This window comes from Lynx canadensis, chromosome B1, assembly GCF_007474595.2.
Source record: "Lynx canadensis isolate LIC74 chromosome B1, mLynCan4.pri.v2, whole genome shotgun sequence".
NCBI classification, from domain to species: domain Eukaryota; kingdom Metazoa; phylum Chordata; class Mammalia; order Carnivora; family Felidae; genus Lynx; species Lynx canadensis.
The window spans coordinates 54,620,708-54,636,326 of record NC_044306.2 but is presented as its reverse complement, the minus strand read 5'-3'; the positions used below and the strand labels follow the sequence as shown (position 1 = coordinate 54,636,326).

Sequence of the window (15,619 nt, the reverse complement as noted above, 5' to 3'; positions counted from 1 at the left end):
GTCAAGGAAATACATCACTTTCGCGGCCTCTTACTGCACCACTGCACCCTTTCCACGTTTTCTACGCCGTATTTTAATAGTTTGTATCCACTAGCAGGCAGAGGACTCTTCAGGGTGCAGAGAACTTATTTTCCGGTTCTGCGTGCCTTGTGTCTGCTTGAGTATATGATGAGTTTAATCAGTGCCCAAGTCCTCTCCATGCCCAAAGGCCCGGATGATGCGTTCCCTAATTAACCTTCCAAATGCCTTCGACTTCTCCCCGCTTTCCCTCGCTCTAATCCAGTCACGAGGCTTCCTTGCTGTTCTTCCACACACAATGCAAGCCTTAAGGCTTCCACGCTCTGTACCTTCTGCCTGGATTGTCCATCCTTCAGATATCACCCTGCCTAAGACTGCCTCACTGTTCTTACTCAAATGGTCGCGTGCTCGTGAGGTCTCATCTACTCTCCCCACCTAAGCCTGCAATCCTTCCTTACCCATTCCTGACCCCCCTCTACCCTTATTACCTTCTAACGTGCGATGGGGATATAGTGGTTTGTAGGGTCATTGTCTGTGATATGTCTCCCACTTGAACAAATTTCAAAAGTAAGCTTCTCAAAAGCAAGGATCTTTGTTTTATCCATTGAAGTAGCTTACACACTTATAAGGAGCACAGTAGGCAATCAATAAATACTTGTTGAATAAATAAATGCTGATTATACACATATACATCTATGTATGTATATATATATATATATACACACATTTATAATTACTCTTTTAATCTATATCTATATACAATCCATTACATAGTTGAATAACACTATTGTCTACCTTAACACATGTCCTTTCTTTCCCTTAATGAAAGTTATAAAGAGGTTTTCACTGTATCTTTTGAAGGCCAATACACAACCTAATGGAAGTCACAGTCTAGTTCTTAGTGTGACATTTAAATTTTCCCTTTTAACCAAATGACCTGCCTTTATAAAGAATACTTTCTTTGGCTCGAACTTTTCACAAGCTTGCAATCTTGCCTCATAAGCCACGGTTTTCAGCTCCTATTTAAAATCACGGTTGATTTTAAATGGTCTTCTCCACTTTTGATGACTTCAATAAAAATCATGTTGTAGGCTTTTAAATTCCTCAGTGTATTTACAGAACGTGTCGGTCGACTGAGAAAAAGATGCCAGAACTGGTGTTCCTGAGCCTTGGCTTCTGAAACTTTCTCTCGTTGTGCAATTGACCATGAAAGAGTTCATATTCCCTATAAAAATATTTTCACTTTATTTATTCACCCACTGTTTTACCACGAATATATATCTATTTTTAACCACTAACAAGCACAACATGAAAATATTTATCTTTCCTTTCTCATCACCACGTTGGCACTTTACCACTGGCACTGGGCATGGAAAAGAGAAATCACTGGAAGTCCTGGGTACATTCTCCCATTCTCTGCATAGTCTTGTCATTAGAGAACAGGGAGATCAAAATTTTGCTGAAACACGGCCATTTGATGCTTCTCTTGAGTTTACGTATGGCTGATTACACGTCAGATGTAGGAAATAAGGTCATCATTTCGCTCTTGTTGTTTTTGATTTCCCCTTCTCTTTATGTCTTGCCATGCCTTTCCTATTTTATTTCTTCCTTTCAACTTTTTTGCAGGGTTACTTTTTGGGGGGCAGCTAATGAGGTTATCCCATATTAGCTTCCTCATTTTGTGTTTATTCTGTGTCTGTTTATATGTGTTTCTATTAAGATAATTACAATAATCTTGCTCTTAACCAGTTTCTTTTCCCTGGCTCACAAATGTCACATCCCCATGGAGTTGTCTTGGATATAAATGTGATCTTCTGGATTTGTGTCTACTAACTAACAAATGAGTCGGTTGGCATGGAGTAAATCCATGTTAGTTACCTGCATAAGAATTCTGTACAACGGCACACATAGTTGATCTATATTCTTAAACCGCTGTTTACCATTTATAATAAGAGATTTGCACATACTCTGTTCTTCAAAAGGTATCTTAATTACTCTGAGAACATTGTCCATGTCTTAAACACATTGCACCAAGAAACAGAATATCTGGGCTTTAGAGACACGGCAACAACAATCCATTTGGGTGGACACGAACAAGTGTAGGCTCAACCAAATGGTATCATTATTTCTAACGTCGACTAGATATCATCTGCGCATATTAAGCAAAGCGTTGGTGTTGATTGTATATCTGAACAGCAGTTGTGGTGTCCTATGCATTGAATGTAATCTCTGTAATCCAGCAAGGTTAAGTATCCTTTCAAAAAATTACTTAAAATGTTTTTAATGTTTATTTAATTTTCAGAAAGAGACAGAGCGTGAGCAGGGGAGGGGCAGAGGGAGAGCACAGAGGCTGACACGGGGCTTGAACTCACGAACCATGAGATCATGACCTGAGGGAGCTGAAGTCGTACACTTAACTGACTGAGCCACCCCCGTTGCTCCTAAAAATAATTTTTTAAAGCATCTTTACTCGAAGTCCTCAATTTGTTCAGTAAAAAAAGTTATAATAATTTACCCTACACTAATACTTTGATGTTTATGAATTTCATTAAGAATGAGTTTCATCCGGCTGATTAAAATAAGTTTCTGGAGGCGACACTGGGAAATATTTAGAGGGATGGAAGGGGGTAGATTATTGGAAACCTTTAGGTTGGGTGCATCCAAGATGGCCAAGTCCAATAGACTTCTGTGATGGAAGCTTGCTGTTAGGCTGGGGCCTTGGGAACTGTGTAGAAACCGAAGAATAAGAGTGTGAGAGGCTAAAAAAGGAATCTCTGCTTCACTTCGTGTGGTTGTAATGATCCCAAAACTTTATAGTGGGAAGCATTCCATTTTTATAATAAAATGTAGAGTAGGATATGTTAAACTGTCCCTTGGCTTCATCTTCAATGTACATAGAACTTAAGGCCCTTTTCTCCACTCAGCTGGACTTAATTCCACTCCATGCCTCAATGGAAGGATATCAGAGACCAAGCCTCAGGCCATATACAAGAGATCAAGGATTTAGGAGAAACGGGTTAGGGGTTTTTTCATTACCAGATTCTTTCACTTGGAAAAGGAGTTGGAGGGGTACCGGATAGGTAGCTGCTAACTGGACCTCAAACCTCAGCCTGAGCAGACAATCAGGCACTTTTTGTCACCAGCACCCAGAGGTCTATGCAATCCCAGAGACCGTTCATGATCCTTTCAGGTGCCCAGTGGATATCACCTGTCCCTGGAGGAGGGACAGCTCTCCCTCTTTACTTGCTACTCTTCTCTGAATGTTGAATAGACGGTTTAGTTCATACATCACAAGGGAAAAGTGACCCATCACACACACAAAGACTTTCCCTTCTCTTAAAAAACTCATACCTGCCGACAGTTACGCATAAGCTACAGACAGGAAAGGGCACAAAGTGGACTGGAGGTTAAGAAATATCCTGTATCTTTAAGAGAGTTAGACAGTCCAGTAGATAGAAAAGTGAAGTCTACATTCATTTCCACTTACTCTGGAATTCCTTTGGTGCCTCACAACAAAGCAGGAATTTTGCTTCAGTCATTTGGATAAACTAATGCCGGATAATTCTAGTGCAATTCCTGAATATAAATTATGAAGGTTCTTAAGAAAGTCTATAAGTCTAAAGAAAATAACGTTAAATATATTGCATTATAGTCTCTGCCCCCCCCCCCACACGGCCAATGGTACAGTTTGCCATTTATTTGGTTTATCCTGGGTGTATATTAATAAACCGCAGAAGGCTGCAGTAAAACATTTATTCATTTTAGGACTTAAGGCATGAAACAGCCACCAAACAGAGATGATATCCCAATAGAAGTGTCAAATGATGAATGATATCAGTATTGGGATATGTGCAAACAGCAGACGTCACTAGCGTTGACAGGGTTGTGACTATTTCTCTAACAGACTGTGTCTCTCAGGGAATGCAGTTTGATTCTCAAAGCGAGCCCTTCTTTGGATTACAGTTTTCCCAGCTGTCGTCTAGGAGAACGCCAGAGCATCGAACAGTGGCCGCTTTAGTAGAAAATGTAACAAACAGTTCCTCCTATAGTCTTTGTGAATCTGAAGTGAGAGACTGTGTTCTCATACCCTCATTTCTGAGTTTTTTTCTGAGGATGTCACTGCTTCTGATCCTGGCTTTGGGAAAGAAAGTTTGAATCCCTTGTTATGTATTTATATGCTGCCCCAGAGTGCCTCAACAAAAACTTAACACTTTTTCCATCAGCTTTGTTTTTAAAGGAAATGGTTTAGAAATGGCCATGTGTTCAGTCATTGCCAAGGATATTAGTGAGAAAACACCTAAAATATGTACAGCTTATGTCATACCATGGCCTAATAAATTAGTACAAAAAAAGCGCAAACCCTCAAGAATATTTAATGATGACAGTATATTTTATCACACTGTAGCAATGTATATAAAAACAGTCTGGAGATCTAGACAGTAATTTTAGGGACAAAATTCACAATCCATTTCACTTGCTTTATGATATGATGGGCGTCCAGATATGGAAAACCCAGTTGGATATCCAGACTGGAGACACTCAAGTTCATCACTGAGACCTTGTCTACCAATTTTTAAAAACAATTTTCAAGTATACACAAAAGTATAAACAACACTACAGTGTGCCCTCATTGAGTGTCAAGAGTGATCAATATTTTGCAGCACTGTTTTTTCTTTAGACACCTCTCCCAATGTTTTTAAAGAAATATTTGGAAAAAAAATCCCAGATGTCATGTCATTTCACCTGTCAATATTGTCAGTGCACAATTTTAAATTCCAAGGACTTTTAAAATTAACCATCAGGCCCTCACACCAATAAAATTTTATCATTGCCAAACACCATCTATTTTCATAGTTCTAGTCTGTATTCAAGTTACCCTAATTGTTTTGAAAATAGGGATCCAAATAAGGCGAATGAATACAAATACTACATGGTATCATTTATATGAGAGTACTCTTCAAAAAAAAAATCTCAAATTCATTGAAACAGAGGGCTGAATGCTGGTTGCCAGGGGCTGGGGTGGGGGCGAATAGGGAGAGCTTAGTAAAAGGATACACATTTTCAGCTCTAAGATAAATTAGGTCTGAGAATCTAATGTATATAACATGGTGACTAGTGTTGATAATACTGTATCGTATAATTACAATTTGCTAAGAGAATGGAATTCCAGTATCTTCACCACATATACATATTTGTATATATGTAAATATGTGTGTGTGTGTGTGTGTGTGTGTGTGTATACACACACATATATATATATGGTATAGTGATGGTTGTGTTAGTTACCTTGATGGGAGGAATCTTTCACAATGTGTGTGTATCAATATACATATCAAATCATTATATTAGATACTTTAAGTATCTTACATGTTGATTATATCTTTAAGTATCTTACTTGTTGATTATACCTCAATAAAGCTAAAAAAATTAATATCAAACCATTGTGCTTTTCTGTTAGTCTCTTAAGTCTCTACTCTGTAATAGTCCCCTTTCACCCCATTCTCTTTGCACCATTGATCGATAGAAGGTTTAGAATATTCTGCATTCTGGATTTGGCAGGTTGCTTTCTCTTGCTCCCTTTTTTGTTCTTTAGATTTTTCCTGTAAACTGGTATTTAAATCTAGAGGCTTGATCACATTCAACTTCAATTATTCATAGACCATGCTGAATACTTGTTGCAACCAGTCATTAGACACCTTTCTGGTCCCCTGCTCTTAGTATAGCTAAGACCAATCAGTGGGATCAGATGGGATCAGTCTGATTCTCCATTATAAGGATCCCCATCACTCAAATTTTTTAGCAGTAACTGATGACTGTTGTATAGATCCATTATTTCATTGGGGTTGGCAAATAATACTTCTCCGATTTTGTCATTTCCGGAATTCTTTTATAAGGGGATTAAGAGCACACTTATCTCAATGGGTACTGAGTAATATATATAATTGTTGAATCACAATATTGTATAATCGAAACTAATATAACACTGTATGTTGAGTATATTGGATTCAAAATTTGAAAATCAAAACCCAAATAAATAAATACAGTTTTACATTGAGTCTCTTTAAAAAAAAAAAAAAAAAAAGATATTCTGTTTTATCAATTATGTAGTTATCCTGAATGCAGGGTAACTTTCCCCTAATTCATTGATACTCGGGATTACATGCTATTGTACTACCAACCTCCAAGACACCCAAAGGGGGTTCTTTTTGGTGTCGCTAGGATGCAGAGATTCATTTTAATCCATTGCAACTATTATTTTTACACCAAAACTATCTCATCTTAGGCTAATGGGAGTCTCTTCAAGTTCTCTCCTATGCCCCTTTAACATGATCCAATTCTTTTTGGATAGATTCCTTGCTTCCTGGCATACTAAGTTCTCCCAAACTCATCTTATACCTATGCTGGCCCTGATTAAGTTTATTTCTCTAAGAACGCTTCATTCTTGTCAGTGGAAAATCTGACCAAAATTTGACTTTTATAAGAAATTATGCCCTTGAGTCATGGGCATAAACATTGCCTATAGTGTCTTCCACATTTATTTCAAAATTCCTGAAGCATTTCAAAAAGCTAGACACATAAAACTTTAAAGTGGGCCTTTCGAAGTTTAGCCAGCCAGTTGTTACTTCTGTAACAATGTAAAAATTTTATATAAACTTGTAGGTAGCATGTATAAGTCTTTTCATTTGTATCTTTAAAATTTTATTTAAAAACAATTCGGTTTTCTGAAACAGGAAACGCATGTACCACTGTTCACTTAGCAATATCAAAATATAAGCATTATATAGTTTAAGGGATGATATTATTTCTTTTAATTTATTTTTACTTATTTTGAGAGAAAGAAAGAGAACAAGCAGGGGGAGGAGCAGAATCCCTCCTCCTCCTCCCCCTCCTAGTCTTCTTCTCCCTCTCTCTCCCATTCCCTCTCCTTCTCCCTCTCTCTCTCCTTCTTCCTCCCCTTCTCTTTCCCCCTCCTTCCACCTCTCCTTTCTCCTCCTCCTCCTCTTCTTCTTCTTCTTCCTTAGTTTGATTACTTGAGTCTTAATAGGTAGAGTTTAAATAAATAAATAAGATTCCAAGAGTTAATGTTACTTAGGTCCTTAGGCACCTGGGGCTGGTGTAGTGCTAATCAATATTTTGAAATAACAATGCCAAAGAATCTCATGAGCACACTCAGCATTGGGGGACACAGATGGGTGACAACTGAGGTGAAAAGAATTGGAGGTCTCTGGGTTACTGGGGTACTGGCTGGTCTAACACAGCAATCCTGAAATTGGCCTAACTGGATATGGACTGTGACCACCCCCTTCTGTCTCTCTTTTACTGCCTTTTGACTCATATAGGTCATTTATTTTTAGATTTTATGTGTAACACTTTTCGTTATCAAATAGCTCCTTTTGGCCTTCTGGAAATACTGGACAGACTAGAGGTGGTTTGCTCTTTTTCTATTATGAAATAACAGCAAATCCTTATATAATACTTATTCTGTGAGCCAGACACAGTCCTAAGAACTATACATAGATGAACTCATAACAGCCCTGTGACAAGTCTACTGTTATCCGTCCCATTTTACAGAGAAGAAAATTGAGATGCCAGGATTGAGATCAAGTAACTTGCCCCGCACCACACAAACAATTAGGGACAGAGCTGTAATTTGAGCCCACGAAATATGGCCACTAGTCTCAGAGCCACTCAAAGCTAGTTTAATACGTGAATAGCCTCTATGAGTTGGAGCCAGAAAGACCTGGGCCTTAGTCTTCAAGGTTTGCAATTTAATCTTGGAACTGTAAAAATAGCATAAAGCCATTCTCAGTTACTATAATGGAGTAAACTTCTTTCTAAAGTAAAGAAAGCAACAGCAAGATGGGTCTCTGATAAATAAAGTTGACACCTTGGGTTGTCTTCGAAGATCCATACACTGGAAAATTATATATTACCATTAAAGCAACTGCATTTTGCATCAGTTAAAGTGTCTGAGATATAATTTGTGAGAACACCAAAATAAAGATTGAAAGGTATCCGTCGGGGGAATGAGGTTCATATTAGGAGTATAGATTCGAGTCTGGACTAATCACAGTATATAAAGAAAGATTCTAAACCAAAGCCACGAATCTGAGAGTACATAAACAATCTGATGTGACCTACATACAAAAAGTTGACCTACTATCCCCACCAGCACCCAGCCTGCTACAAATTATTTTCTACAAAACTGGAAGTTACTGAAGTCAAAACAGAAAGTCTGCTAGATTCTGCACCCACACATCCGCTTGCTGACTCCTTCTGGGGAATAATGTGATGTGGCTCCCACACCCCATACGGTTGTGTGCCATTGAAAACTAGCGGGTATTGACTAGGCAAAGACCACCAACCTCTAGACAGGCTTGGAACCCAGGTCTCTGAAAGGTGAAAGGTCACAGCCTCACCTCACAACACCACTTTGGGTCTGTTTCTTATTACCAAATAATTTCCAGAAGGAGACCGGACTGTGGGCCTGATTTTCCAGGAGCAGTACAGAGGGAAATGAGAGTTTTGAGAAGGAGAAGTGATATTCTCTGCGCAGTCGCACGGCGATATCTTCAGTGACTGATAATGAGAACAACAGTGATGTCTGGAGAAGGCAGCTCTCCCCCGGTCCCAGTACAGGCTAAGTGTGGCTTCTTCCCAAGGGAAGGAGCTTATCGTGAGGAGATAGGTGGAGATGAAGAATCAGCTAACAGAAGGTCCAGCTGACTCTCAGAACCCCATTCAACAGAGCCTTCGACAGGCACGGTCCCAAAGAGGCGAGGTGAAAACCACATTCACGTACCCGAGGTGAAGGACCACCATTAAAAATAAATAAGAAAACCCAAATGTGTAAATCCGATATAAGCCAAACCATATGGCATAAAATGAAAACATTTTCTTCTTCTGCCTTTGGTAAAATTGTTCCTTGCTAGATTTTATATACAGAAAAGTATTAACACACCTTTTGCCATGGAGTTTCTCCCCTGATATATGACATTGATAATGGAAGTAGTTCCATGATACTTCCACTGTTTGTGGAGCTATGCATATGAAAAGAATGTTGTGCATAAAGGAAAAGTGCTAAAATCCTGGGGTAACACCTCATACATTAGTGGCCTTCCATGGTGAACAAAGTCATTTTTCAGGCAAGTCATAAAGTAGCCTAAAACACAAGTATTTCAGTGTTTGCTCCAAATGAGGCAGTGGCCCAGGGACTGCCGTTCATCTGACATCATTTCTGACCCAGCGCTGGTTTGGTATCTGATTAGGGCTCCCCGCCACAGTGGTGCCAGACACACTCTTTAAGTGAGGTGGCTGAGGGAAATTAATGTGTCAGAGTTACCAGAAGGTGAGAGTGTCTGCTGTAAGTTTCCTTTGGAGAGCTTCAGCTGGAATGGCCTTTGATTCTTTCCAAGAGAATCGTTTGAAGCTATTTATAGAGTTGGGTAATAGGTAGAGATGTGCTTCCCACAGGAAACTTAGGAGTGAAGGTGCCCTGAAGGATGCAGATATGCAGTGACGATTATATACAAATGTGGTAACTTACTTAAAGGAGGCACTGGGGCCTCCTGAGAAGCCAAAGCGGCCGTATTCCTTTAGCTCTAAAGGTTAAATTTTCAACTTGGCCACGCCACTGACCCACTGCCTGGTTCTGGAAAATCACATGACTTCTCTCAGTGGCACTTTATTTGCCTTAAATAATGAAGGAAATGTTACTGATGCATGGAAAGATTGGGTAGAAAACACCAAAATGTGCTTTGAGATTTTTTTGGTGAAAGGATGATATACACATAAAAGTATTATTTCTGTAACCTGTTTCCTTTCCCCCCTTCTCCTCCGGCTGGCTTGTCAGCTGCTACATACACAAAACTTATCACAATTCCCAACTTTCATTTCCACTCTCCAGGCAAATTTTTGGATCTGAGGATTTGCGATTCCGTGGTGCACCTTTTCTTTATTCGGTTGAAGCAATGCACATACACAGAAAGTTTTGCAGACCTTAAAGTCAAACAGAAATATCAGTTACTATTTCCTCCATTTACTGAGCAAGTAGAGCATAAGAATACATGCTTTGCGTCAGACAAATTTGGACTCGGATCCTCGCTCTGCCATGTACTCACGTTTGAGCGCAGCTCATTCATACACACATTCACATGCATTCACATATGCTCACGTGTGAGCTCATAGAGTCACAGATGATTCGCATGCATGCACATAAGTACACAGATGCTCTCACTCATGCAGGTATACACGTGCACACACACGAGCACATAAACCCACAGGCATGCCTATATGCACACAGCTTATACCCACGTAAGCTACTCTCTGCAGAGATTCTGGAATTAGAGAAGCGGTTTTATGTGATTGGAAGTTCTGCTGCTATTCTTGAACATGCTACAATACTCCCCAGGGAGGGCATTTTATTTTCCATCTTTTATAAAGTACGGAAAGCCTTCTTTCTTAGTGTACAGGCCAATGGCATTAAATTGGGGCCAGAAGACTGGGTTTGAATCCTGCCTCCACTATAGCGGGGTTACCCTGGATAAATTACCCACCATTTCTGCCTCTGTTTCTTCATTTGCAAATCAGGAGTAATAATAGTAATGACAGCCCAGCCTTATAAGGTTGTTTCAAGGATTAATTACTAAGCTATTCAAAACAAGGTGTGGGATACGGTAAATGCTATGTACTCGTTTGCTATTAATATAAAGGGGAGAAACAGCACGGCTAAGAGGGAGGTTTCTTTTAGGCAATGGCCTTTAATGCAATTTTCCGCGTGTGAAGGGGTGAATGAAACACATTGTGTGTGAATTAACAAACATTTTAACGGATCAGCTCACCCTAATTCTACGCATAGAAAGGATGTGCAGTTTTCATAGTAAATTTCAGGCTTTTCTGGGTCTGGTTCAGACTTTTCTAATTCACTCACCCATAGGGAGAGTCAGGTCTGTGCTTCAGTGACTTCCAGAACAGAGACCACAGCCCCGCTAACAGCTCTAAGTGCCTCGGAGTTCGTCTCAAGCTGTTCTGCTAAGAGCTTAATGGTAGGCAATTATCTACCTTCTCAGAAATCTGGGGTGTTGGGTCTGGCCTCTAAATGCGAAAGAAAATAGGCTTCACTGTTGAATATTTATTTTCTTGAGTGATGTAATAATCCTGGTCAATCATACTGTTAGGGCTTGATTTCCCCCTTACCAAAACCCTTATGTGTGGCTGTATTATTTTGTATTATATTTAGCTGCTTTAGGTTCATAGGACTATTTAAAAATGTCCGTTGCTTCTCAGGGTTTTCTCTATGTAATCATGATGTCCTTCTGACACATAAATAGTACCTTGATGCTGGAATTCTGGACGGAGTAATCAGCCTCATAGAGGTGCTAAAAGAAGAGTGAGGAGATGTATTGACCAGTGTAACTAATTGAGATTGAACAAATACTACCTCCCCAGTTAACAATCTTAGTTACCAATTCCAAATTATCCTTCATCACAGTGCATCCTAGCCTTGATTTCCACCAGCTCCAAGTGAAACTTCCTGTTTCTAAAATAAAATAAAAATAAAATAAAATGAAATAAAATAAAATAAAATAAAATAAAATAAAATAAAATAAAATAATAAAACACACAAAATAAATCTCCTTTGGCATATCACTCTGGGTCTATGTGATAGTATATGTAAATCTTTGCAGATTTGATTCCTAAACAGAAATTTATTTCTGTATCTTCTCAACAGAACCTACAGTTGAAGGGTCCACACTCCTTCACTTTGACTCATGGAAATGTGGTGTGCAGGTACTTAAGGTAGGTGCCTGCCTTTTCCTCAATTGTAAATTTTCAGTCACATTATCAATTCCTTGTCTGCTCATTAAAACATTCAAAAAAATTTTTTTTGTTTATTTTTGACAGAGAGAGAGAGAGAGAGAGAGAGAGAGAGAGAGAGAGCATGAGTAAGGGAGGGGCAGAGAGAGAGGGAGACAGAATCCAAAGCAGGCTCTAGGCTCTGAGCTGTCAGCACAGGGCCCAACCCGGGGCTCAAAGTCACAAACTGCGAGATTATGACCTGAGCCAAAGTTGGACGCTCAACCGACTGAGCCACCCAGGAGCCCCTAAAAAAATTTATTTTAATGCTTATTTATTTTGAAGGAGACCGCGAGCAGGGGAGGGGGAGAGAGAGAGAAGCAGAGAACGAATCCCAAGCAGGGATTGGGGCTCAAACTCACAAACCGCGAGATCATGACCTGAGCCAAAATCAAGAGTCTGATGCTTAACTGACTAAACCACCCAGACGCCCCTTGCTTCTCATTTGTGTTAAGGAGTATGAGCTGCGCAAAGTTTTTATTTTTATTTTTTTTTAACTTTTAAGAAAAAAATTTTGATGTTTATTTTTGAGAGAGAAAGAGAGACAGAATGTAAGTGGGAGAGGGGCAGAGAGAGAGGGAGACACAGAATCTGAAGTAGGATCCAGGCTCCAAGCTGTCAGCACAGAGCTCGACACGGGGCTCGAACTCACAAACCATGAGATCATACCTGAGCCGAAGTCGGTGGCTTAACCGACTGAGCTACCCAGGTGCCCCCAAGTTTTTAGATAAATATAATAAATATTTATATTTATTCAGCTAACCATTTCTTTCTCTGACATATTCCCTCCCCAACACACATACACCAAGAAAGTTTGATATAAATCACTTTCAGAAAAATGTTTGGAGTTATGCTGGATTATAGCTTAAACATTTATGTTCAAACGAAATTTTTAAAAATGTGTAAATGAGAATAAGTGATGGGAAGGAAATTAATTTTTCGATAACCTGATAACTTTTGATGTCTCAGGCACTATTTATTTGAATTATTTCATTAATCCTCATAATAAGCATGTGAAATAGTAAGTTATAAGGACAAGGAAACAAAGGAATTGTTAAAACTGAGGAAATCACACTCATTATAAGGGCAAGAGATGAGATTTTTATCCTTGATATAAATAACTAGAACTTCTGATTTTCCAATATAGAAGATTTATTTTTTTATTTTTATTTTTAAAATTTATTTATTAAGATTTATTTTTTTAAGTTTATTTATTTATTTTGAGAGAAAGAGAGAGAGAGTGTAAGTGGAGGAGGGGTAGAGAAAGAAGAAGAAAGAGAACCCCAAGCAGTCTCCGTGCTGTCAGTGTGGAGCCCAGTTTACTGCTCAGTCTCACAAACCGTGAGATCGTAACCTGAGCTGAAATCAAGAGTCAGTCGCTAAACTGACTGAGCCATCCAGGTACCCCAAAAGTGCTTTATAAATATTTCATGTTCTACTTATTTTTGGTATCATTTTTTTAAATCATTTATCATTCATCATTAAAAAATTGTTTTTAATGTTTATTCATTTTTGAGAGAGAGACAGAGTGTGAGCAAGGGAGGGACAAAGAGAGAAGGAGACACAGAATGTGAAGCAGGCTCCAGACTCTGACTGTCAGCACAGAGCCTGATGTGGAGCTCAAACCCACAGACCTCGAGATCATGACCTGAGCCGAAGTTGGACACCTAAACAACTGAGCCACCCAGGTGCCCCATCATCATTTTTCAGCCAACAAGATTTATTGAGGTCTTAGTGTATACAATGCTTTATGAAAAGGCACTGGAGAAATGAAAAATATTGGTTCCTATGTTCAACAATGGGAATTTCGTTGGAAAGAGAAAATACATAACCCACACCCTCAATAATCATGTCACCCTATAAAACAGAACGTGAGACAGACAAATAGGAATAAAGAAAACTAGGTCCGTACTAATTTATGGAAAAATCTCCTGAAGGAGAGGGCAATTACATAAGGCCCTCAAGGATGGGCAAGAAAATACTGGAAGAATACAGAATCTATCACCAAGTTGGGGTTAGAGTTCATTATCCTGCATTCAGGTGACATTAGGAAGGTTTCCCACGTTGCAGATGTGCTTGAATGAAAAAGTAGTGAGAAGGCAGCGGGTATGACCAATTGCTCAGGATTGGTATGAAAGGTGGAAAGTCTGGATTGAGTGACGTAAGCAAAGAAGATAATATTAGAACCTTATGACAGCTAAAGTATCATAATGGTGGAAGTATTGAAAAATATTGTAGGACTGAAAGGGCCCAAAAATGCTGATACGATTTGGAGGATAATTAGGGCAATTTAGACCTGAAGTGACAAAATCTGGTTCACAAGATGAGAGCACACATGTGAAGGAGGGATCAGAATCTGGTGACTCATTAAAACTATGAGATAATAGTGGAAAGTTTCAGTGATAATTGATTTGGAAAGTCGTTTTGCAATTTATTCGATTCTACATCCTATCTGACACAGTTGTCACTGGTGTTTGGTTGCATTTCTGAGTCAAAGAGTGGAATTCATGAGGAGAATAAGGTAGATAAGCAGTTTAAACATTTTAGTTTGAAAATAATAAATGCTCGTGAATTTAGCAATATGTGATGCAATACCAAGTCTTGTCTTTGCCAGATATGTTCATTGGAGTCTTCTATATCATCTTTGTTGTATAGATCACACCCTTAGGGCGTTATTTACAATATCAGATTTTTTTCAAGTAAATGAAAAACAGTTACAAAACAATATAATTGAAAAATTCATCTACATTTTGCTTCTCTTACCCCAGTCCCTCAAAGCTGTTTCACCTACACCACATTCAACCACATTCAATAGCAATCATTTCAGTGACTAGATTTATTAAAAATTTCCAAACCATTCCCTGTAGTTTTTTATAGAAAGATAGCTTTCTTTGGGTGCCTGTGTGGCTCAGTCAGTTAAGCATCTGACTTCAGCTCAGGTCATGATCTCATGGTTCATGAGTTCGAACTCCACATCAGGCTCTCTACTGTCAGCAAAAGAGCCTGCTTCAGCTCCTCTGTCCCCTTCTCTGCCCCTACCCCACTCATGCTTTCTCTCTCTCTCTTGCAAAAATAAACATTTTTGTAAAAGGTAGCTTTCTTTTTTTCACTAGCAGTTCATTGGTTTATACAATATCTAACTAAATTACATCGGTAATGAGTACAGTTGACATAAGTAGGTTTAGAAAACACAGCTGACTCTTGGCTTCAAGAGGACTCAACTGGTGGCCACGAGAGTGCATGAGACCTTGGGGCAAAAGGCCCCAGGTGGGATGGGAGCTTTCTGTGGGCACCAAGTTGAAGGCACTGTTTTGTTTTTTGTTTTTTTTTTTTATAGCATGGTGGCATTATGTAATCGAGCAAGTCGCTAAAGAAGAAATTAGTGAAGAGCTTGTATTGTTCTACAACACAATCCCAAGCTAAATGGCAACTGACATTTATCATAGTTATTGTGTGCATTAAAATGGAACCTGGCATGAGGTGGTCCTCATTTTATAACCATATACCTTGAGTTTAAACACACAGACCTTCTAGATTTTCTCTCGAGGAATTTTTAGTTCAACCTAGAATAAAGGTCAAGTCTAACAATTTTTAAGTGTGTGGTGAAATCAAGGCAGCAAGGAGATAAGAAATGAGATATAACTTAACATTATAAAGTAAAAAAAAAAAATTAAATGTATTTGAGCCATGATTTTATTCATTTTTCACATAGAGGTCAATCCAAATGAACACCTATTTATTTCTT

General features: G+C 38.9%; 1 pseudogene; it reads left to right on the top strand.

Moving 5' to 3' along the window:
• Window positions 1-217: 217 nt before the first annotated feature.
• Window positions 218-15,619, top strand: part of LOC115512961 — a 129,751-nt pseudogene continuing 114,349 nt past the window's right edge.